This window comes from Lagopus muta, chromosome 9, assembly GCF_023343835.1.
Source record: "Lagopus muta isolate bLagMut1 chromosome 9, bLagMut1 primary, whole genome shotgun sequence".
In the NCBI taxonomy this organism is placed as follows: Eukaryota; Metazoa; Chordata; class Aves; order Galliformes; family Phasianidae; genus Lagopus; species Lagopus muta.
Genome location: NC_064441.1, coordinates 5,363,552 through 5,386,529, shown reverse-complemented (window position 1 = coordinate 5,386,529; position 22,978 = coordinate 5,363,552). Strand labels below are relative to the sequence as shown.

At 38.6% G+C, this 22,978-nt stretch overlaps 1 long non-coding RNA gene across 1 annotated transcript in view; it reads right to left on the bottom strand.

The window, feature by feature from the left end:
- Positions 1-830: 830 nt before the first annotated feature.
- Positions 831-22,978, bottom strand: part of LOC125697355 (uncharacterized) — a 62,659-nt gene continuing 40,511 nt past the window's right edge. Inside the window, exons 3-4 of the long non-coding RNA XR_007378765.1 lie at positions 3,818-3,903; positions 831-1,845 (exon numbers count right to left, since the gene is read on the bottom strand). This is a non-coding gene — a long non-coding RNA (uncharacterized LOC125697355). The remainder of the gene's footprint in view (positions 1,846-3,817; positions 3,904-22,978) is intronic.

Sequence of the window (22,978 nt, the reverse complement as noted above, 5' to 3'; positions counted from 1 at the left end):
GACAGCGATGATCTCACACTGACAGCACTGAAGTGCCCTTTGAATTTGTAATAAATAAGTATCAGATGACAGCTTTTTAACTCCAAAAGAATGGCATTCAACATGAGGAAACACTATTCTAAATCTTGCTGAAATAAATAAATAGCAATTGATCTCAGAAGCAGAAGTGTGTTACCTCTATTGTATTCCATGGAAGCCACACAATATTTCAAGCCCTGATCCATTGCCCTTTATATTGATATGAACAAGCTCAATCTCCAAAGCAGCAGTGTCCCTGCCTATCCCCAAGCCAGACTAACTTCTACTTGCAGGACTAACAGGCAAGTTACGCAGTTGCAGACTGAGTTAGGCAATGCAAACCAAAATGACAACAGTTCCTCTCCTCAGCTCTAGCTTATTTTCAGCTCCCACTCAACTCCTCATATTGCAGCTCAAACACACGTGGTGGCACAGGGGAAGGGAACAACCATGGCTGAGAACACGGGGGTAGGGGGGGGGGGGGGAGGAAATCTGGGCACTTCCAAATGCTCTTGCTTGCATCACCTTACTGTTACCACGGAACAATCCTTTACACATTGAGTATTTCAAAATCTTGTTATCTTGCTTGTTTTGAGAGACTCAAGTTTAGTAGGACTCTTCAGGTGATGAAAACTATCAAAATGGTGAAAACCTGACAAGCTTAAGGCAAAGTACTACAAGCTATCATGAAGTGCAAACTCACTAGTCCGTAATAGGTTAATGGGAGACTCCCAGTACAATGCTGCACACAGATCCATCTTGAACATACAACTAAGGAACTGCATTATTTTTTTAATCATTAAGGCCAATTTGTGAACGTTTTCCAGGTATGCCAACTGTCCACAGAGAGGTGGTTGATTAGAGGTGATTGGGCAAGGACTGTGAACAAAACCTTCCTCTGAAAGGAAACTGGAAAACTCCTTAAAAAGGAAAGGTTTAGGAAGCTTGATCAGATTCATTTAAGCTGAAGTTAGTGTATAAATTAACTGCCCATTTAAGCCAGGATCAGAAATGTGTTACTAGAAGGATGTACAGGTTTAGAAAAAAAAGGCTATTTTCAATGCTTCAAGATGAATTTATACAAAGTCAAAATAAAAGCTGGGCAAATGTTTTCTAGCAGTGTAATCTGTTGGGCAGTGTTCCATGAATGAGAGTTTTTCCATCAATAGAATCATCAGGATCGGAAGTTCTTTCTTTATTTAAGTATAGCTACTGAACACAGAGGTAATTATTCCAAGTAAGTCTTAGTTGCCTCCAGACAGGACAGCCACATCAGTCACTCCAGCTTTGAATTATTCCCATGTCTGTACACAGCAACTGCCAGAGGAGAGAAGTCATAGAACAATACATCTCCCTCTGACATGAAGAACCGATAAGAGAAGGTACAGTGCTATTACATAGGACTACTACTCCCCAACACTCATTTAATAAGGTTTGTAGGTATTTTGTTGTACGCTTCATGAATACAGACATCAAAATAAATGGAATTCAGCAAAGCCAATCTAACAAACGGAAACAAATTTGGTGTCAACAACAACAAAAGAAAGCAAAGAAAAAAGCCAAACCTAGGTGAAGGAAACAACTCTACACTGTGGAAGGAAATATCCTGACTATTTCTGTTTGCTGCTTACTAACAGCACAAAAACAGATCACAATTCAAATGACGGAATTATAAGATTTGTTTGATAGAGCCAAATAGGTGAAGAGAAAGCATAAGAATCTGATAGAGTTCTTGCCTGATCCAGACGTGTCAGGGGACAGTCCAATCTTTGGGAATAGCAGCAGCCTCTCCACAAGCCTAATCCTCAATCTGCTGTGCCAAGGCAACTAACACACAGACAAAATATTTGAAATACAGGGGGAAAATGGCTACATCACAGCTACCTCTAGGAACCACCAATTTTGTTTTTCACTTACTGTGCCTTAAGTTGTGTCAGCATACAAGTTCTAGGGTCACTTAATTTCATCATGACAAGTTCTTTTGTCTTTATAATTTATTAAAGCTTCAGTTCATTAACACTGTACCAGTACTGTGACAGTAACCTAGAGAAGTTCATTATTTGCTAAGAATGATACATACTGGCTAACCACAAATCTTGGATTATTTTGGTGTTTCCCATGCATCCCACATCCTAAGTATTAACACACACCCAGCTGGAGTCCTACACCTACTATAGGGGTTCAAATCACAAAATTATGATTAGGAAATACAAGTAGCTTCACAGACATTAATGAAAGCTTTCAATTTCTGTAAGTTCCTTCGTAAAGAATTAGAATTCTCAGCCTAAATGAGATACAGTCAAGTCCATTACACAGCTATATCATTAGGCAGAACAAAATAAATACAGAACAGAACTATTATTTAGCTAAAGGTTGCTGCTGTACCCTCTGGCCAGCTGAGCACGCTCACCAAAGGTCCATTGCTTCATTTGCAAGTATTGCTGAGTTTTACTTTGACCTCCTTTCACAGGCAAATTTATCAAGACCAATCTGGTTCTAGAAGTACCTCAATGCTTAATCACAGAACACCCCAAGTGGGAAGGGACCCACAAGGATCATCAGTCAAACCTGACTCCTGGATCTACACAGGACAAAACACAAATTAAGCCCTTTGTGTGAAAGCATTGTCCAGGCACACCTTGAACTCCAGCAGCTTGAAGACCCCACACAAGAGCTGGGCCTTCAAATCACAAAACTGTGAGCATTTCTTGACCTTGAGTTGTGTGGGGTTTTTTTGTTTTGTTTTGTTTTTTGTTTTAGTGCTACCTGGAAGTTAGTCTTATGACAGGCCTCAGTAACATAACCCCTAATATTCAGATATGAAGAGAGGGTATTGTTATAACTGCATCTGATAGTACCAGCTAAGTCTGGAAAGATATACACTTGTAATTAAGACTTTTCTGAGAACAGTAATCTTACCAAACCCTTAACTCACAGACACAGCAAGACGAATTTCACAAAACTGAAAATTTTGGATGATTTCAAAGAACAAGCACAAAACAACCAAATGAAATATGGCAACGATATTAGAGTATGCAGAGGAGATTAAGAATACTTGGCTTCAATACGAAGTAATTAAGGGTCTAGAAAGATAATATAAATAACTATATTTACTACAATTATTCCATAAACTAAACAAGTGTGACACGTTGTACCATGGCACACAGTAAGTTGAACAGTTCTGCAGAAGAAAGGCTAGAAACACACAGTATGAGGGGATACATTTCCAAAGCATGTGCATATATGATGAAAGATGCAGACCACTGAAAATTTAGTCACTGATCTGGCTCTTAATTTCTTACAGATATTTAATTACCCTTTCACCAGTTTCACTCCTGTGCTCTCCATAGCAGAGTATGGTATAATGAAAGCAAAATTAGGAGGAACAGAAATGCAAATTCCCGATCTATCATTTTTTTTTGCAACTGACTTCACAAAATGCAGAAGTGAGAGTTGCAACCTGGTTTTCAATTATTTATACCTTGCTGCCTTTCTAATTTCACATTTTCCATTCAATTTTAGCGATTTCTCCTCCATATGCATATTCAATTTTTAGACAAAACCAACAGTTGCCGAGGCACAACATTAGACATAAGCATTCATGCCACCGACTGCCTTTGTGTTTACTCCTGCAGCATGGTCCAAACTCGTGTTTGCTCTCTATTCTGAGCGAACACTAAGTTTTGCAACTTCTTAAAATTCTTTTGAGCACATAAAATGCTCAAACCTCCTTCAAACAGAACAATTATGATGAGAAAAAAGTTTTAGAATAGGTGTTTGATACGTGATTTTCATTCACCTTAAAGCCAAGACAGGATTAGTTGAGTAGAAACATTTTCACGAAGGCATGTTTTCCATCTGGCCTCAAAGACTCCATGATATTCTCTGCAAAAGAACACATCATACTTCATAATATTGAAATAGAAATCCTACTATTTACAACAATGTAACTTCTAAATACAGATAGAAGATGCATTTTCCTGACCATGCAGAAGCAAAGTAGAATTCATTTTTAAACATGCAGCTACTTTACAGGTATTTCATTCACTTAAAGAAACAAAGTAAGCACCTACTGCCTGAAGTGTGAATAACCCAATCCAGCAAGGTCCGAGCCAAGAAGTAACAGGTTTGCGTGCAGGCAGCTTGTGCTTGGTTCTGGGCTATTACAGAACACTGGACAGTTGACTATCCTGTGCCCTGCTTATCCATCAATAACATAGCAATATTCTTACTACAATGAAGCCTATTATCTTGACTATTTCCTTTTTTCAACTATTTCCCTTTAGCAATCCATTATTCATATAAATCTATACAAAGCCCTCTCCTCCTTTCAACAAAATGCATGCAAGTCAATGTATTCCTTCTCTGAGCAAAACAGGATATCTCAGTACATATTTAAATAGTTTCTGTGTATATCACAGTCATTCAGTACTAATCATAGCTAACTATAAAGATTGTACAGATAACTCCATTAATAACTCTGTCGCCACAGTATAGAAAATATAGAACAAGTAAGAATCAATAGCAACTCAAGTTGTGCCAGTGTAATTTCCCATAAACACAACCATATTACAGCAATGAAGTAGTAATAATGGGAAAAAAAAAAACATACAGAGAAATAATAACAACAACAACAACTACTACTCCCGTGCACTGCAGCTCTTTCCAAGACCTCCTGATGACATTCCCAATGCAGAGCCCACAGTGCTCCTCCAGCGCTCCCCTTTGCTTTGCAGGACTGCAGCCAGCATTAACCAAGACAAATACACTGAACTCACAGCAGCATGGTTTACCTCTACCAAACACCACACTTCCACCTAAGTTTTACTCAGTAAATCTAATGCTGCAGCAGGTACATCAAAATAGATCTCTTTGAGCACACAAGAAAACAGGGAAGAGAAGGCAGAGAAGGAACAGGCTTTTCCATATTTTCCTATGCATGTTTTCAGAAATCTGACCAAATTCTCTTTCAGCCAATAAGGAAAATAGAAGTTGTAAAACAAAGTTTTAAAAAGACATAATTGAAACTTATATCTGATTTTTTTTTTAAACCCACACAGTTGATAATACTTGATCTACTCAGCATTCAATTGCTATAAAATTTGAGAAAAGAACAGAAATATAGCTCCTTTATGATTATAGATTAGAAAATTGTTACAGAAAGGTCAAATAATTTTTGTGAGGTAGGGCTGAGAAGTCACCTGGACCAGCACATCACTTAAAGTAGGAACAACATCAACACTAGCAGGATTCTCAGAGCCTCAAACTCAAAAAAAAAAAAAAAAAAAATTGGCAATGAACTTCAGCAAAGCAAAAAAAGCAGAATGACCTTAGAGTGAATGATTACCAAAATAGGAGCATTTCCTTGACAGCTGTAAGTACAATATTGCACTAGTCTTCCTCAAAAAACCATCTTCAAGCTGTAACTGCCATGTAAGTAGGTGGGCAAGATAAAAAGCCCACCTTCACTGTTCTTTCCCTGGACCACCTACAGAGTTATCCACTCACAGATCTCAGATAAAAGCTTCACATTAAAACATTTTATCTGTCTTACTGTTTTACTGCTCATAAGATGAACTATGAGACTAAATCCAACATTCTACTCAGTTCTGGAGATGCAACATTCCATCCAACTCATAAGACTTCAGGGTTTGGACATCAGTAGTAGATATTGAATATATGAGGGAAGCATTTCAAAACGGCATCAACACTAGTAGGGCTAACATATATGTATCAAGGGGAAAATAGCCACTAAGTTATGATACTATTCAGTCATGATCCACAGCCATAGAAAGAAGCTGATGGTTCAGTCCTTGGCAATTCTACAAGGCTCTGCTAAATCTGCACACTTAGAGGAGTCTTTCAGTTCTAAGTATCTACCAGGAAGAAAAACGCTAAACTTAAAACAAACAAACAAACAAAACAAAACAAAACAATCAATCTCAAAAACTGTTTTACTATTGTGAGGAATAAGTGCTGTGGCAAATTCAGCAGATAGAGGATGCTCGTTTGCTTTTACTGCGAAAAAACAGAGAAAATAAAAACTCATCCCAGAAAGGGTTAACAGGTTGGAATTTCATCCAGTCTTCCACATTTAGACATTCACAACATCATTAAAACATGCAGAACATTAACTTGTCTGTCACTACGAATAATTATTTCAGGACTTCACCCCGTCTCCATCTTCTAGATATGCAGTTAAAAAAAGAAATAATATATTTTGCCCATTTATAAAGTAACCATGAGATTTAGGATCAGGGAATTTAAAAGGCCAAGTTTAAACTTTCCCCATCATCAACGTAGGGCATATTTTATTACTGGACCTCATTTTGTGCGGGAATTAATACATCCATAACCACTTCAGCTTATTTTTGTCAATGCCATCTGTATCTAACCTTCAAGCAGTTAGCAGAAGTACAGATGAGGACAACTCAGTAACTTAGCTAGGTGAGTACACCAACTCAAGGAAAAGATTCCTATTCACAGCTGAAAAGAAATTAAACTCTCCTCAATTGACAAAGTTTATGTTCAAGGAGATCAGTATTTTTGCTGGAAGAGAATGTGGCAAATGAAAGCAGAAGTCTCCTTTGACTTAAAAACATACTTCCTGTGTTTCACATGGACTCGGCCACCAGTGCGTAGAGGTGAGAAGCAGAGAGAGGAATACAACAGCTAACAGATCAGGTGTTGTCACTTATGATCCATCATCACACTTTCTCTGATTATGAAAATGAATTTTTCCAAGCAGTACATTTTATGCTTGACAGAATACAGATCAGTTTACACATTTAAAACTGGTGCACTCCAGTTTTACAAGACCTCAGGTCTTCTGAGACCATCATTTATTGTATGGTTTGGCACAAGTCAAGAGGAACATTCAATCAGACAAAGCCACCAACACTTTTGGGCAATGAAATGGGTGAAGTTACAAACTCCTTAACAATCACATCCACAAGACTGAATTTAACACTTTCTCTTTGACTATACAAGCTGGCTCAGAAAGGTCATTAGACTATTATGCCCTCATGTAGAACAGCACTATACACATGCAAAGTTTCTATAGCAACACTTCAATTCACTCTTTAAGCAAAACACCAATTAGCTTTTTATTACAGCCAATTAAAAAAATCTGCACACTAATTAACAGCCTCTCTACTCAGAATTTAAGCTTATGCAAAAGAAATTGCAGTGAATTTTTTTGTGACAATACCTTACTTCCTATTCTTCCTTCTATACAGAACGGTAAATCATTCTTGCTAAGGGCTACATACTTATTTTCAATCTAAAACATTTGGACATAGCATAACCTATAACATATAAACATAGCATATCCTGGCATGCCTTAAATCATGATAGAGCCTGAAGATTGCAGGTTTCTGAAAGGCTACAGAAATCTAATCAATGGACGTGGGCATAGGAGGCGTACGCACCAGAACAGCACGCAGGAGGCAGATAGCAGAACAGATCTCTTTGGAGTATTTGGCTATGTTGGACCAAGGCAAAGAGATGACAACTTCAAAGTCAATTTCAGTAGGCAGCAGAGATGTTTGCAATCACTTTTGAATAGTTACTGGCAATTTTTTCCTCCCTACCATTTTCTACACAGCTGAGGACAACTAATCTGTATGATACTTCAGGTAGCATACATAAAGATACGTTACTCAGAATTCCGTCAGTGAGCACAATGTAACATGTTGCACAGAGTACCAGGAGATACAATCAGTAACAAAAGCAAAAGCAGAAGTGTCCTTTCTCGAACAGAACCTCTGCTGTTAGGATCTACCTAACAAATTAATACATCAGGAATAAAAGTAGCACATGGCTACTCTGACAAGCATGGCATGCCTTAGTCGAGACTTACTGGTACCTGAGGTATGCTAGCTCTTATGGGTGATCTAGAGAAACAACTCCTATTCTCATCATCTTGCTCTTACACCATTTGATATTGCACTATTACCATAGAACTTTAAAGCATCTGACAAGTTATTTGAGGGCACAATAGCTGTAACCAAAATCATATCCCTTGACAGGCTGACAAAAAAGGAGATCTAGTGTGGTCTTTGAATCCTACCACTGCAGAGAAGAAAGGGCATTCCCACACACGGAAGAGACAACTACAGAGGCCGCTGCAGCACAAGGCCACCTCCTGAAAAGTCAATAGGGTCTAGAGTACATCAGCGTGCTATGCAGTAGGTCTGGTACAAGTGAGGTAAGGGATTAAGGTTAAGCAATACAGCTACAGGATTTTATTCTTGGAAAAGAATAAAGTCCAACCTTCAGAGAGGTTAACTCCAAAAAGTACAGCTCCCCAGCTTCCTGTCTGAAGGGAAGTGTCATTCACACCCCAGCACAAGATCTGGTGGTCAAAGTAACATAGTAGTGAACGCTTGAGAGCACCAGAACAAACAAGTGGGTATTTTTCCTCCTTTTTCATTTTGTTAAGCTTCCTATACTGCCATTTCAAGCCATTTAATATTTCAGCAAGCGAGGCCACCCTGACAGGTAAGCATTACACACAGCGTACTTCAGGTGAGAGCAAAGTTCAGAGGCAGCTGGTAATGGAAGAGCTGTGTAGGCAGACGCAACCCACCTGCAGCAGTTTGGACTACCTTCACCTGCTCCCTGCAACATCTGTATTCCGAGCATCAGAAGGGCTCCAGCCAGCTGCAGCACTTTCTCACATGCCTCATCACTAGATACTTCTTTCTTACCTCCTTCTCTGATCCGCCCTTCTGCAGTTAGAGTGCCCTTAACACTCGTGCTCATTCGGTCAGGCAGATGCTGTGTGATGTGAAAGCACTCAACGGAGTATAACATCATCTAGGATTTCTGGTAGCCTTACCTCTGTTGAAAAACCATCTTCAATGGTCTTAAATATGAGCCTAACGTGCATCTATCCCTACCTTTGTAAAGCTGACAGCTCACAAATCAGCATAAGGTAGAGGCTTCTGCTCATTATGATGTGGAATGCTCAAAGTGTTTTTACTAAAAGAGCGAATTGCTTTGTAGAAAGAAATACAAAAAACACTCAAACTCCAAAAGCAAGATTTTCTCCTTCACTTCTCCCTCTTTTTTTTTTTTTTTTCCCCATTAGTGTTTCGTCAAAGGGCTTACTGCAATTAAATTGTCTTTGTCTAAGTATAAAAGCTTAAAATATCCAGTTATGTCCAAGAAGTAATGGGACGGCTCTGTTGCACACCTGAATTACACACCCACTGTTATGACCTAATGTAGAACTGAAAGTAGATTAGAACAACAGTCTACATGTTGTTTTGTGCATGGATTTTCAACAGTTATGAAACATTCTTATTGAATCTTTTGATTTACTTTTCTGATTTTGAAACAAAACACAGAAGCCTGACTGCAGTAAATTTTGATAACTACTATGGATTTCTCCCACTCTCTCAATGAAGAGGAAGATTATACAAAAACCTTCCATCCATATATTTTTCTTCAATTTCTGCACACTTCTCTGTAGGTAGTAATATGCCTTGATATCCCTGACTGATGAAAAGAAAAATTTAAAGAAAAACACAATTTTCCCACAAAGTTATTCAACCTCTGAGGAGCTGGTGTTCTCAATCCAAGTCTGAAGGTACAACTTGAAAAGAGAGGTGAGTGCTAAAGATGACTAAAAAGTGAAGAAAAATTCTTATGAACCAGTACATTTTAATGAATTGAACCTGCCAAGCCCAAGCACAAGGAAGTTCAGTTGTTACAATATTTGAAGTAATTACATAGATATCCTCATGATGCTATTTCTGAACTCAGTGTTTTAAATCTTCATAAAAGATGTGTAGTGATATCTCCAAATTGCAATCAGATCAAATAAACACTGAAGGGTTCTCCTTCCTTCACACTGTCATTATTTCATTTACTAGAAGGCTGAAAGTTAGGGCCAGATTCACTATTTCTAATGGAACTTCAGCCCTGGAACCATAATTCCCACACCTGTAAGTCAGCAAATGACAAACTCCAAGCAAATATCCTGGGCAAATACAACAAGAGAAAATTACAACCTCTGTCAAGTTCTCAGAGCATAGCATGTCTGAGAAATTATTGCAGCCTTTTAATTTTCATGGAGGTTTTCCCAAGCTAATGCATTTTTTCAGCATGCACACACAAAAGAGCAACAGATCATCAGTCCTGTTACTGCAAACACCCAGCTCATACCTGCAGCTGATGATCTCAACCTGCCTATTGAATCATTTCTAAGTTAAGTTCAAAGATCAACAGATTTAGTAGCTTAAGGAAACTAAGAATTTCTACAGACAATTAACACCACCACTCCCAGCCCACCCATCCCCATTTTTTCCTATCTAAAGCTTCCAGGAAACCTGTACTCAGAGAACTACTTACACCACAGGCAGAGCAGCATATCAAGTGTGCAAGCAAAATAAATGTGCCAACTCAAGTCATGAAATTCAAGCCTCTGCAGCCTGTGCAGTTTGGTGAACATAACTATGCCCACTGCTACCAATGCAGCTGGGAGCCTATGTGCATCTCCAGTGCTACCACCAGAATGCACTGCATCTCCAGCCCTCAAAGAGCTCCAAGAAGGAAGAGCCAGCAGAAGGGATTCCGCGGTGAGAGACAGTGACCCCACAATGCCACAGTGCTTTGTCTGTGAAATTAAGGCACTGACAGTTTGCTTTTAAACATTCAAATAATAATTTGTGTAAACTACCACTTAAAATTAAAGGACAAAGGCAGCTGCTCTGAATTGAAAGAGAAAGCCAAAAACTGGTTTTAGTTACAAAAAGGTTCTAGTATTAAGCAGCAGAATGTCAGAGCTTTCAGGAGGGTGGGAAGAGCTGTTATCTACCTTTCCTGCTCCTAATGGGATTCCCCGGGGTCTCTTTTATATCCATTTCAAAAGGTCAGCCACTGTCTCCAACTGCTTCTTGCCCAAGTTAAAGCCACAATTTTGCCTTTGATACTGAGATAAAAGATGTATTTGCTGGTTTAGACCCCCCAGACTGAGAAAAGGCCCACTTCAGCATTTCAAAACGGCAAGCGCAGCAACGGGGATGGGGTTGGCAACATGCAATGACCAAGGCAAGGTCAATCTGAAGGAGATCAAAATAACTTGTAATGATTTACCTAGAGATACATTTCCCTTCCAGCCTGTTCCAAAATGCACTGAAGTTTGAAGAGCTTCTGCTGATTTTAAGTTTTGGAATATGCACTTTATGCCCTCAGAAATAACATTAAGTACTACCAGTTTATCAGGTTTATGGGCACATGTACCATATTTTATCTTTAAGCCTCTGTCCATGAAGAAGAAGAAAGGTTCATATATTGAATATCTTCAGACACAAGAAATAAAGCAAATAAGAGGAAAGGCAGATTTTTCAGCAACAAAAATAAAAGCTTTGATCTCAAACTGGTTTATTTTTTTTGTATTTTTATACCTGCTTTTTCCATTAGCAAATGAAGTTAGATTTTTTTTCATATAGACTATCTGTAGTTACTTGCAATCTTACCAAGATTCATCCCAGTTGTGAAAAGGTATGGCATTCTCTATAAATAGATAAAATCATAAAAATAGCAAAAAGTCAATTTCCAGACTTTACAACTATTTTCATCTAATAATTTGTTGCATTTTGCAACTGCTAAGTTATAAACCTCACCAAAACAGGTTTTATTATAGCACAACTATAGATAATGATCTGTCAGCATTTTTATTAAATTCCTTATATCAGCAGAGTTCATAAATTGGCAAAAAAAATCCCTTCCAAAAGAACATCGCCTTACTTGGTCTCAAAGTTGTTTTTAGTTAAGAGTCTAAACAGCAGATTGCCCATCTTCATCCTGCCCCAGGACTCTGCCAGCCAATTGTTTTAACTGAAGCAATTCTGGGTTCATTTGCAAAGGCGAGCTGCCATTTCACACATGCTCATCACAAGTTTTCAATCTTGACCCTCCAATTCTGACCACCAGCACCCTTGGGGTCATGCAGGGCTCTATTGGCAGAGGTTATTTGGGGCACTCATTGAGATTAGTCTTTCCTCCACCATTCAGGGAACCAAACAGGTGTTGTATGCTCAGGCAAAAGTACCCAGCTTCAGCACAGGGATATGTTTTTCTATAGCCAAATGTTTTCTGGAGAGGCACAAAGCAGTAATCAATGATCTCATTCAGATGTGTTACTCGCCCTACAGTAACTCAGAGCTGTGGCTAATGAAACCTGATTGCAACAAACTGACTTACACTGAATTAATGTCAAGTATTTCTGCCCAGCCCCGAATAGTGCTCTCCAGCCTTACTTTTCTTCTTTCTCCCAACTTCCACAACAACCCAGGGTAGGGATTTAGCACACTGCTAAAAATCCAAGTTCCAATAGGTGGAAAAGAGGTGACATCAGAATTGCTAAGTCCTGCCCTAGCACTGCACCCAAAATAAATAACCTATTAGAAACCATTCCACAATAGAGACTTTTTAAAATGATAAAAAAAAATAATAATGGCAGAACAAGCATCCGAACAATGATGTGAAACCAACCTTCCTGCTCTTGGTGGGAGAATAAAAAAAAAAAAAAAAAATCTAACACACGTACAAAGCTTACTTAGAAATAACATTTTGATCCAAGCATAGCTGTATCCTACCCTGTTAGAATGATAACAAAACTGTACCAGAGAGCCCTAAGCTCTGCTGCTCTGCACTGGGCAGGCAGGAGCAGTCCCAGCACACTGAGGTGCTGTGGGATGGATGCAGGATGGACACAGGCACCAAGCAGCAGCACGGCAATGTAAGGCTCTCATTGATCACATTTGTGAGAAGATCAGGAAAGCTCTGATTGCTTATTATGCATTATTAAAAACAGATCGATACCAAGTTCTCCAGGGGCCACAAGCACGCCCTGCACATGTGATTTGACTTTCTGCAGACACAGAGCAAGTCACAGAGAAAGAAACAGAAGCTTCTTTCCCATGGCCAGGCTCTCTGGGTGCAAAACAGCAGGAGATCCCCTTGGGCAGGACATACATGGAATCTCTCCTCTTACTGCACTTTCTTCCTCCTTTCCTGATGGACTGCATGGTGCCTAAAAAGTCCATGTCATGCTTTTTACTAATGGGGAATCCTATCCTATCCTCAGGGGGTACGCTGCAAAATTCATCCAGTGCCTGCCTGCTCCTCAGCCCATTGCTAGCTAATGGCAGGAGAGGAGCCAGACATGAGCGCGTGGAAAATTGCTCTGTTAACACTCAATTTCTGCTCCACTGTCTGATAAAACCCTGACAGCAGGTAGGCAGCTGCTGCTCGCTGTGCCAGCACAGCCATCTCTTGAGCAGCTTGTGCTGTCCAGCCACACCGCAGTTGTCACTCCTTCACAAACTCTTTGGGAGACCGGCATGGGAGACAGGGCTGGGAACAGGCAGTAACCAAACGCAAAAGGTCCAGACTCCAGCCAGAGTCTCTAAATGCTACATTAAACATAAGGAGTAACTAGTTATTTCTACATGTTTTTTGAGAAGGGATTGATTATGGAGATCAGAGAACAGTTCATTCTTTAAAGATAAATCAAACATTAGGAACTCCAGATGCTCAATTTCCTTCACAAGAGGAATACTGTTTAAAAAAATCCCCTCTTCCACCAATAATACTCTTTCTTGAGCATATGAGAAAGAAGATAATTTCTGAGAAATAGCATGCCACTTAAATACACGTACCAGCACCATGCTGTGAGCTGCACACCACTTTGCTGAAGGAGGTGAGGAGGACCATGCTGTCCTCAGTAAGCAAGTTGATAGCTGACAACAACCATGCTTTGCATCAGGCTCAGGAAAGAATGCTGCCACACTGGTAAGCTTGGCTAAGAAAAATAATACCTGTGAAAATTTATCTCAAGAATCACAAACAGAAAACCTTGCCAGTAGACATGGGGAAAAAATAATAAAATCAGGATCCTTCTAAGAGAAAGTATTCTGAATGAACCAATCAGTTACTTGAAGATCACCCAACCTGGCTTTGGTGACTGGCTGTTCAGGCCCAAAGTACATCTATTCTTGTGGAGGTTACCTGATACTTTCCACCTTCTGAAGGATAAAAAGAAATTTGTATAGAAAAAAGGGAACATCACTCACTTAAAAATTAGTCTTCAGAATGTAAAATACTCTGCTTCACAATACCAGCACAAGTCCCGTATTATTTTCTTGTACCCTAATATTAAATAATCCCTAGTATTGGCTTCTATTTTGACCTATTGCAGAGAAGAGTTTTTGATAGGGATTCTCCCTCACTCCCTCCTCTCTGAGCACAGTTCTAGATAGGAAAAAAAAGTGTATTATGAACAGTAAAGCTCAGAATGACACAAGGAAAATAATAAAAATGACAAAACACAGGTTCTGACTATTGGGCATGAAAAGAAGTCACAAGACAGAACAGAAGAGCAGTGAAAAATAGCAGCTCTTCTCACATAGCTTATGTGGCTAGAAGTCATATCACATAGCACTGACTATACACCGCCCAACTCAGCACTGCATGTCTTCTGTCTCCACACAACAGTAAGCATCAGATTTTTGTTCTGAGTTAAAATTCTGAATTTCCTGACCCCAAAGGAAATGTTTTCTGACATTTCTGAAAAGCTATTTCATTAATTCACCACTAACAAACATGAAATTTTACACTAGTGTGCTTAATTTTAAAGCCTAAGCAACATGGAAAAGAAAAAACTCAGCATAGTTCAAGGCGTACAAAAACCAAGGTTTGGAAATGAAGCTCACAGCACAATTATAGCTGACTGGGACCAGAAGGGTTGAGGAAGAAGAGAAAACAGAAGTAGAAACACAGAGAGCACTTATTCATGGGCAATCATCTCCAAAAAATAACTGCAAAGCCTAACACGCTCCAAGCAATAAATTTCTTTTGCTCATCTGGAAGTATTTGTGAACTGTGGTAACAAGCTGTGCATCCGTCATCCTTATCTCATGTTGACAAGACAAACTACTAATGGCCTCACTCCTTCAATGATAACAGATCTGTAGCTTCTAGGCATTCTCAATGCTGGTCAACTCTGTGGGCACTGTAATTCTGTCACATAATTGAATGCAATTATTCAGCCTGCCTAGTAAATTGAACAATAACAAAATACATTAATATTGTGAAGTCAAGCACTGAACAACTAGGAATTTGAAACCCAATCAGATATGTTTATTACTTAACCTATGCATCATCCCTTGCCCTAAATTGTCATCACTCTGGGGATAAATGGAAGCTGCTGTTGCCTTGTTCTGTATTTATCTTATCAACACGTTCTGGTGAGAAAGAAGAGAGAAAAACTGATCCAATGGGAAAAGCAGCTCAAAGAGAGCATATAGAACCAAAAAAAGCAGAAGAAAAAAGAAATATTCCATCATGCATGTTAAACACACACACACTACAGAAAGCTGTATCAATATTTGAAATTTCAAAATGAAAACATTTCTTTGTTTTCATTGGAGGAAGAAGAACACATGGAGGATACCGACGAGCATAAAGAAACAAAGACTACTTGAAAGTTGAAACACTGTTAGAAAGAGTTGATGGCTGCCAACCACAGCAACAATTCTCACAGATAAAGCCTACAACAGAAACAGACATGCTGCAGGTAGAACAAGAAGGTTATGTGTAACAAGAGGCAGAACAACAATACCTGCAAATGCTTGTGCATAAAAGTACAGTAATACACGCCTCTGAAAATTTCAGAAGTGCATATGAAACTTCATATTAAAGTTTACAGGGATAACAGAGCAATATTTTTCGTGCCTTCTACAGTTTGAAACTGCTGATGCTGTTTAACCAACTTCTGACCCTTAAAATATTACTCAATTTTGCCATAAAATATTTATATTAAGCTTCTAGCACAGGTTTCTGCTCAAGGTCCTATTAAGCTCTCATGTGGAGCTGAGTCAACACGTCGTGCTCAACCTTTTAAACTCACTGTTTCTTTCAAGTTGCTAAAATGTGAAGAAAACTAGAATACAGCATTGCTCTTTTCAGTCACCATTAATGAAAACATAACTGTAATTAATAGATAACAAAAGAAATATGCGTGCACCAAGAAGTTTTTAAAATGGCATTCATCTCCCCAACTACATTAAGCTCCAGCAAACAGAAGGTATCACTTCAACATGCTCTTATCTCTCTCTTACTCCCCTATGCATTACTCAACAGCTATGTTAAATAAGATCATTGTACTATAGCCCACACTGCTGAATAATTGATTGTTTTGACATTAAATGTTCATGGACAGCAGCATACACCAAATCATCTTTGCAGCCAAGGAAAGATGAACTTCACATTGCCAGACTGCCAAAACCTGCTCAGAAGTCGACAGCACTTTCGCTGACCTGAAGCGTGCTGGTTTTAAGCTCACTCCAGAACTTCAAGGAACACTCTGAGATGCTATAAGGACTTATTTCCCTTCAAGGTAACCATATATAAAAGGACTTGTATGATTGAGATTCACTTCCTGGAACGTAAGCTCATGTTTTTACTGACATTTGGCTATCTTCACCTCCAGGCAAAACAGTAAGGAAATTTATATGTAAATTACAGAAGAAGGGGGAAAAATCCCAGATGCAGCATGAGAAACATATAGAGGATTACAGGTATCTCTGATTTTCATTAAATTATGCTTCCCGGATACTAGGCAAACTACGAAAATTAAAACAAGTTTCACTGACTTTTTCAACAGGCAGCAATTGAAATGTATTCAATGCTTCTTGAACTTATTTGTACACTCGTAACAGTGCTGTTGTAATGCTGCATAAATGAACATAGGCTTAAGTCTGGAGCACATAGCTGGATGTAGATAACAGTACACAAGCATTTGGTGTCTGCAGAGAAAGGCATCTCTGGAACACTGCTCAGGCACTCACATCACAGCAAATTCTGCTGCAGTTTGGTGTTCTTTTTTTTTTTTCCTTTTAATTATGGATATCAGTGTACATTAATAATATTATTTTATTACTATTATCAATCAAAATCATTGTTAGGCAGCATCTGATTCCACAGCAAGGGGCTGCCAGAAAAACCAAGTGCTGCTGAAGTGCTGAGTATCCCTCACTGAGCTGGATACAAATTCAAAACAGATACATGCACAGCTCTGTCGTTATTTCACACCAAACATTGCAAAAATACATGGCACAACAAAAGCAAAAATATGAAAAATAATAGTTTTCAAGCAAAATTTGTCAAAATTTAGAACCAGTGGAGGATTCAATAAAATGGCTTACCACAAGAGAGCATACTTGCATATATAAACTGCTCATCACTTAGGTAATTCCAGCATAGGATTTTTTAAATGAGCTTTTATTTTTTAAATTTTATTTTTTAAAGATGTGACCTGTGAATCATCATTTAAACCAAGGACTTAATCAAAACAAGAAGTCCAATCAGCATCAGTCTTCTGTGGATGTGTGGCCTAACATATTCAACATCAGCTAAATAAAAAGCCCAAGGGTGACCTCAGCTCTCCAGAACAGCAAAACTAATAAACTATTTCATATAATGTGAAACAGACTATGCTGAAACCAGTTTACCTCAGAGTAAGTGGAGTGCACGCTTTTTCCCAGGGCTCATGTGGAAAAAACCAATGCATGGGAAACGCAAAGAGAAGGCTTGCATTTGCAAAAGGAGGAGGAAGATCACCATTGGCACTTGTATAGTTGGAAATCAGACATTACAAAATCTTTTACCTCTTTTACTGATCCATAATACCCTTGGAAGCAACTTTCTAGCTGAATTAAGAATGGTACCTAACAAACTTATTCAATGAACCCAAACCATTAATTATGATGAATCAGTACAGCTTCCTCTGCTATCCTTATATCATATTACTTATGAAAGTAAATGAAAATGAGAGCTCTTAAAAGTCTTTGTTTGAAAAAGAACAAAAACCCCATGAGGGGAATAGAGCACCTAACCCAAAACAGTCTGAAAGATGTATACTTGAGAGGTAGGTAGGGAGAAGAGAGACATCAAACCCAAGCTCTGCAAAAGCCACGCTGGATCTGCCAATCACAAGAATATTTCTGATGAGTGTCTCTCATGCCAGCTGCTTCCCAAGGCATTTATGTCAGTAATTCCTGACACGCTTTGGGTCTCATTAAAACAAAAACCCAATCACCTCCAAACCCAGAACACAGTTCCACTGAGCAATTTTAACCAGATCAAATTAAGAGACATAACTCTTACATTTGCATAACAGTTTGGTGTTTATTTGAAAAACTGAAGTATTTAATAGAGACCTCCACTCATAATTACCATAAATGTCAAGAGCTTCCTGTAGGATAAGAAGAGCTCCCCAAATGTTTCAATGATTTTTGAGCTTTATCTGAAGTGGTTAAACTTCCACATTTCGTAACGAAAGCAGCCCTACGTACATCCCGAAAAGTGGCAGCTTTCATGCCCACATATTTTTACCCCAAAACACATCCAAGGGCATTCTCTGAACACCAGTGCCTCTTCTCACACTTGACATTTATTAGTCATGATTTTAAAGCGAGGAGTATTTAATTACAAATAGAAGATCCCTGCATGTGATACCTCTCAAGATTTTCCTAAGCATGAAATAAAACACAACACCAGTGCCTCCCCTTTGACTTTGCAGTGTACATTTCTTTCTTTTGATAATTCTAATAGACTGATTATCAAAGTCTAATTTAAGACTTAATGAAGCAGTAAAGGTTGCAGCGATAGAAAAGAAGCTGGAACAATAACAGTAAAAACATAGCCATAGACTACGATGATCCAAGAAAAATTTTCTGGCCAATTAGATTTGATTGTGTTGAACAATGACAAACTACAGGAGTAATTAGAAATCACATACAGAATTAGCAAGTGACTAAACGCTGTTGCTGGTTAACTGCATTTTATGCTTCCTGAAGATTGCCATATCCTTCCAGTGCACATGTTTAAAACAAGAATCAGATTAGATTCTGTAGTCAGAATTGTACTTTTTCCTTCTAATTTAGTTGTGGTCAAATCAATTCCCTAATTTTATCTTCCCGCTGATTTTATTTCAATATGTTCCATTAATATTAATAGGATATTACCGAAATCTCATTCACGTACCGTTCAACGTTGATAGCTGCACAAGAAATCGTTATGAACTACATTCATAGGGAAACTAGATGGCTAAAGTCACACACATACTTTTGTAATAAACATAAACACTTCTCATGTATATTTAAACAAAAATATCCATGGAATTGTAAGGTCCGCAGGTATTTATCCCCAAACACAGTTACACAACCAAGACTTCGCACCCCAGGTTAACAGGCCTAAGCAGCAGTGAAGCAAAGCTGCTGACAGCTCTAAATGGCTGGAAGCCCAGCTGGCTTTGCATTTTTAAAAACACACAAAGATTTGAATCCACAAAAATGTGTTATAAAAAGGAAATGCTTTATGGAGGTGTTCAAAACAGAAATTTATTCACAGCTGAACACCAGGGCAGGGAGACTTGCTTGACATAAAATTAAATACAGTCAACCCAAACATTTCATAAGCACCTTTTCATCCACATTGTCGCACAGCACTCCACCAGAGAACACACAAACTGTGGAGACCGAACACTACTCAATACTAATACAGCCAGTTTCCTTAGGTCATCAAAATTATAAATAAACGAAAACTTGACCACTAACAGCACAAGCACATCCAAATGCCTTCTGTGCTCCCTATCAGGAACCCCATTCATACCATGTCTGTGAAAATTAGAGATGGGACAAGTGAGAATTTTCACTGGGTGCAAGCATTTCTCGGCAGGTTACCCAGACTTCCTACATTTTAACCTCCTATAGGTGATGCAGTACTCACCTAGAACCTTCACCTAATTCACATAGCTCAAGTTTTCAGAGAGTTATTAGCAAGATGAATTAATTCACAGGAGATCCTTCAGCAACATTTCCTGTGGCACATTACCTGATACAAACAGCATGCATCTGTCTGTACTGCTGCACCTGATTAAAAATCAAACATTATGGATTTTTCGTTGAGCAGCAAGGAAGCTGTTACGTCAGGATGCAGAAGCCTGGCTGCAGCCATGACTCACAGGGCAAGGTGTAGGAACAAGGGCCCATACAAGCAGATCTCACTTTACTGGCAGCCGCTGGACATCACCAGGCGATATCCCTGAGTTGGTTCATTTTCTGCTTTGCTTTTTCAAATGTAAATTCAGAGAAAACACTTTGTGACAAAAGGAACAGCAAACTGGTATCTGTTGCTCAGTTTGAGTTTTCAAGCTCAAATTGCTTAACTGTTTAGAAACAAAACTTTCTTTCCCCAAGAGTACCTTTGCACAAATACAGTCATCACATACACAAAAAAATTATAATGAAGGAAAATAAGCAAAACATAGGATTAGAGCCAGAACTTTCTTCATAATAACTGCAATGGATGATCCTCTAACGCTGACACAGATACAGCAATTAAAGGTCAAATTTACCCTGTCCTACTGATCCCCCAAATAGAAGCCAATTTCTCTTTACCTGAGGGTTACATTCCTCTTTTATCACTCCCTACCACACAATGCCCAGAGATTAAAGATTTATCAGAGGGTGACAGAGACCCATTAGAGTTAGGGCATGCTCACTGAGCTTTCAGTTTCTCCTTTGTCAGTCTTGTCCCAAATTGCACATTTACCTCTAAGAGGCTACTTCCCTTCTCTATCCAGCAACTCATTATTTCGGACAAGACCAAAACCATCAGGCCAGGAAAGGTTCCCTTTGTGCAGATATCTCTGCTTGATGCTATGATCAAATCTGATTTTCAGAATAAAAATTAAAAAAAAGGTGAAAGGACAACAAAAATATGTTCAATCTAAACTGTGGCTAACAATTACAGTAAACTAGTCATCATAGCAAAGTGGGTTTCTGTTTATTTCTTTTTGAAATCATGTCACTACTACAACCACCACACTGTTTTGCAATTATACAGGAGTTCTTGCAGCAGCTCTCCATGCTCAGCATATCTCCACAAGGTAAGGCTGGCAGATGTGAAGCACTCATCTGTATTCTTAAGCACTACTTTAATGAGAAGCAGAATCAATGTTTTTTTTTTTTTGCAAAAATACTGAAATTGAGCTTCTCTGATCAATGCAGTCATCTCTTCTAGGCCTCCTCCTCTCGATCTTCCCCCTGAAGCTGACATGGCTTGAATTAAGGTTCCTGTGAATCTTGCTTGCCAGAACACTTCTTCCTTTATTTCTTTTCAACACAGAGGGCAGCAGGCACCACTTTGGTAACTTCCCTGAAAATGCTAATAGTAGAACTGATTTATTTCATTCTAGCATCATTTGTTCAATTGAACCTGTTTAACCATGATACTGAGGAACAAGGGAAGAATCACCAGGTACACTGCTTTGATTCACCAGCTAAAAGTCAACTGATTTTGTCCCAGTTTTAGAAGAACGTCATCAAATTTCTAAGTTCAAAATAGCAAAACTTACACATCCTCTGCTGCATTGCCTAAAGAACAGCAGAAAGAAGATACTGTCTGCTTCTTCTACGGCACCAATGTTACTATCTGTGTTGCAACTCTTTTTTCCACCTCTGCATTCTGCAATACTAAAACTTGAAAATAACAAAAGTAGAAGCAAAGATCTCACTAACTCTCATACTAACTAGATAGAACATATGGCAAAATGACCCATGAGTACATTCTTGAGTGGCGATTCTTTTGATCAGCAATTGTGCCATCTCAGAGGCAACTGCAAAACCTGGTTGCCTGGTGGAGTTGGAGGGACATGTCCAGAGGTGGGTGCATGTGATGGCTGCTCAGAGCTCAGCTGTGCTAAGTGAAGGAAAAAACAGCCTCTCATTTAACTAGCAGTAAGACCTGCTTTATCATTAAGACATTTCTCAGCTGCTTCTGTCCAAGGCAGCATTATTCTGAAAATCAGACATTTAAATACTGCATCTCTCATTTCTGACTTTAAATATTAGTTCTACAAACTCCTAATGTTATTGCTTTCTCCAACCATTGCTCAAGTTCTGTTTGCTTTTAAATTAGACATAACCACATCCTATCATTTTCATTCTGAGCCTAAGTTTACAAACAAGCATTTAATCAGACGATTTCTCTAAATCGTCCCTTGAAAATAATGTTACATGTCTGTTTGGTCTAATATTTAATTTTTATTAAAATTCAACACGTTCTAGTGTCAGAAATATTAAAATTAATCAAATAATGAAATGGTTTTAAACTCAGGCACTGGAAAGGCACATTTAGTGCACTTCATTTCTTTTGATAGTCTTGAAGAACTATGACAATTAACAAACTTGTGTCTGGGATTTGAAGCCAAACACAAGCTCAAAAGGCGCAAAAGTATTAACCAAAAGACACCCAAAGTGGCAGTAAAATGTATTCCCCAGTGGCATATTGCAAATGGGCTGTAAAAATCATATTTTATTAATCCAGCTGCAATTAAAGAATAACAGCTGTGTCATTTGCATCGGTGTCCCATTTTGAGGGAGATGACAAATATTGTTCATTATTCATTATATATTGCTGATTGGCAAACATTTTTCTTAGTCCAGTAGCAATGTCTCTTGGGCACAACTGCTTCTCTTTATGATCGCAAGCTGAGTTCTCTTGGTACCGTGGGGTTTGCAAATGCAAAGAGTCAGTCTTTCTTTCTTTCCTCTAAGATGTTCCACATTTCAAAGAGAATGATAAATTTTTGCTGAAGCCAACAAAAGTAAGCAACACACATATATAGACAAGTATCTGGCCAGTAAGCTTTTAAAGTGTTACTGACAGTTGCTCATTTCCCTACATTTAATAAGCCATCATCTCAGTTTCTTAACTGTTGTATCACATTCAAATGTTTTGCAGAATGAAAAGTGAGAAGTGAAAAAGTGCCTAAAGTTTAAGTAGGAAAGAGATAACTATTATTTTTTACTATTAAAAACATAAAGCTTTTTTTTTTTCCCCCTCACAAACAAGGCAGTCACAACGCAATCACAAGGCAGTC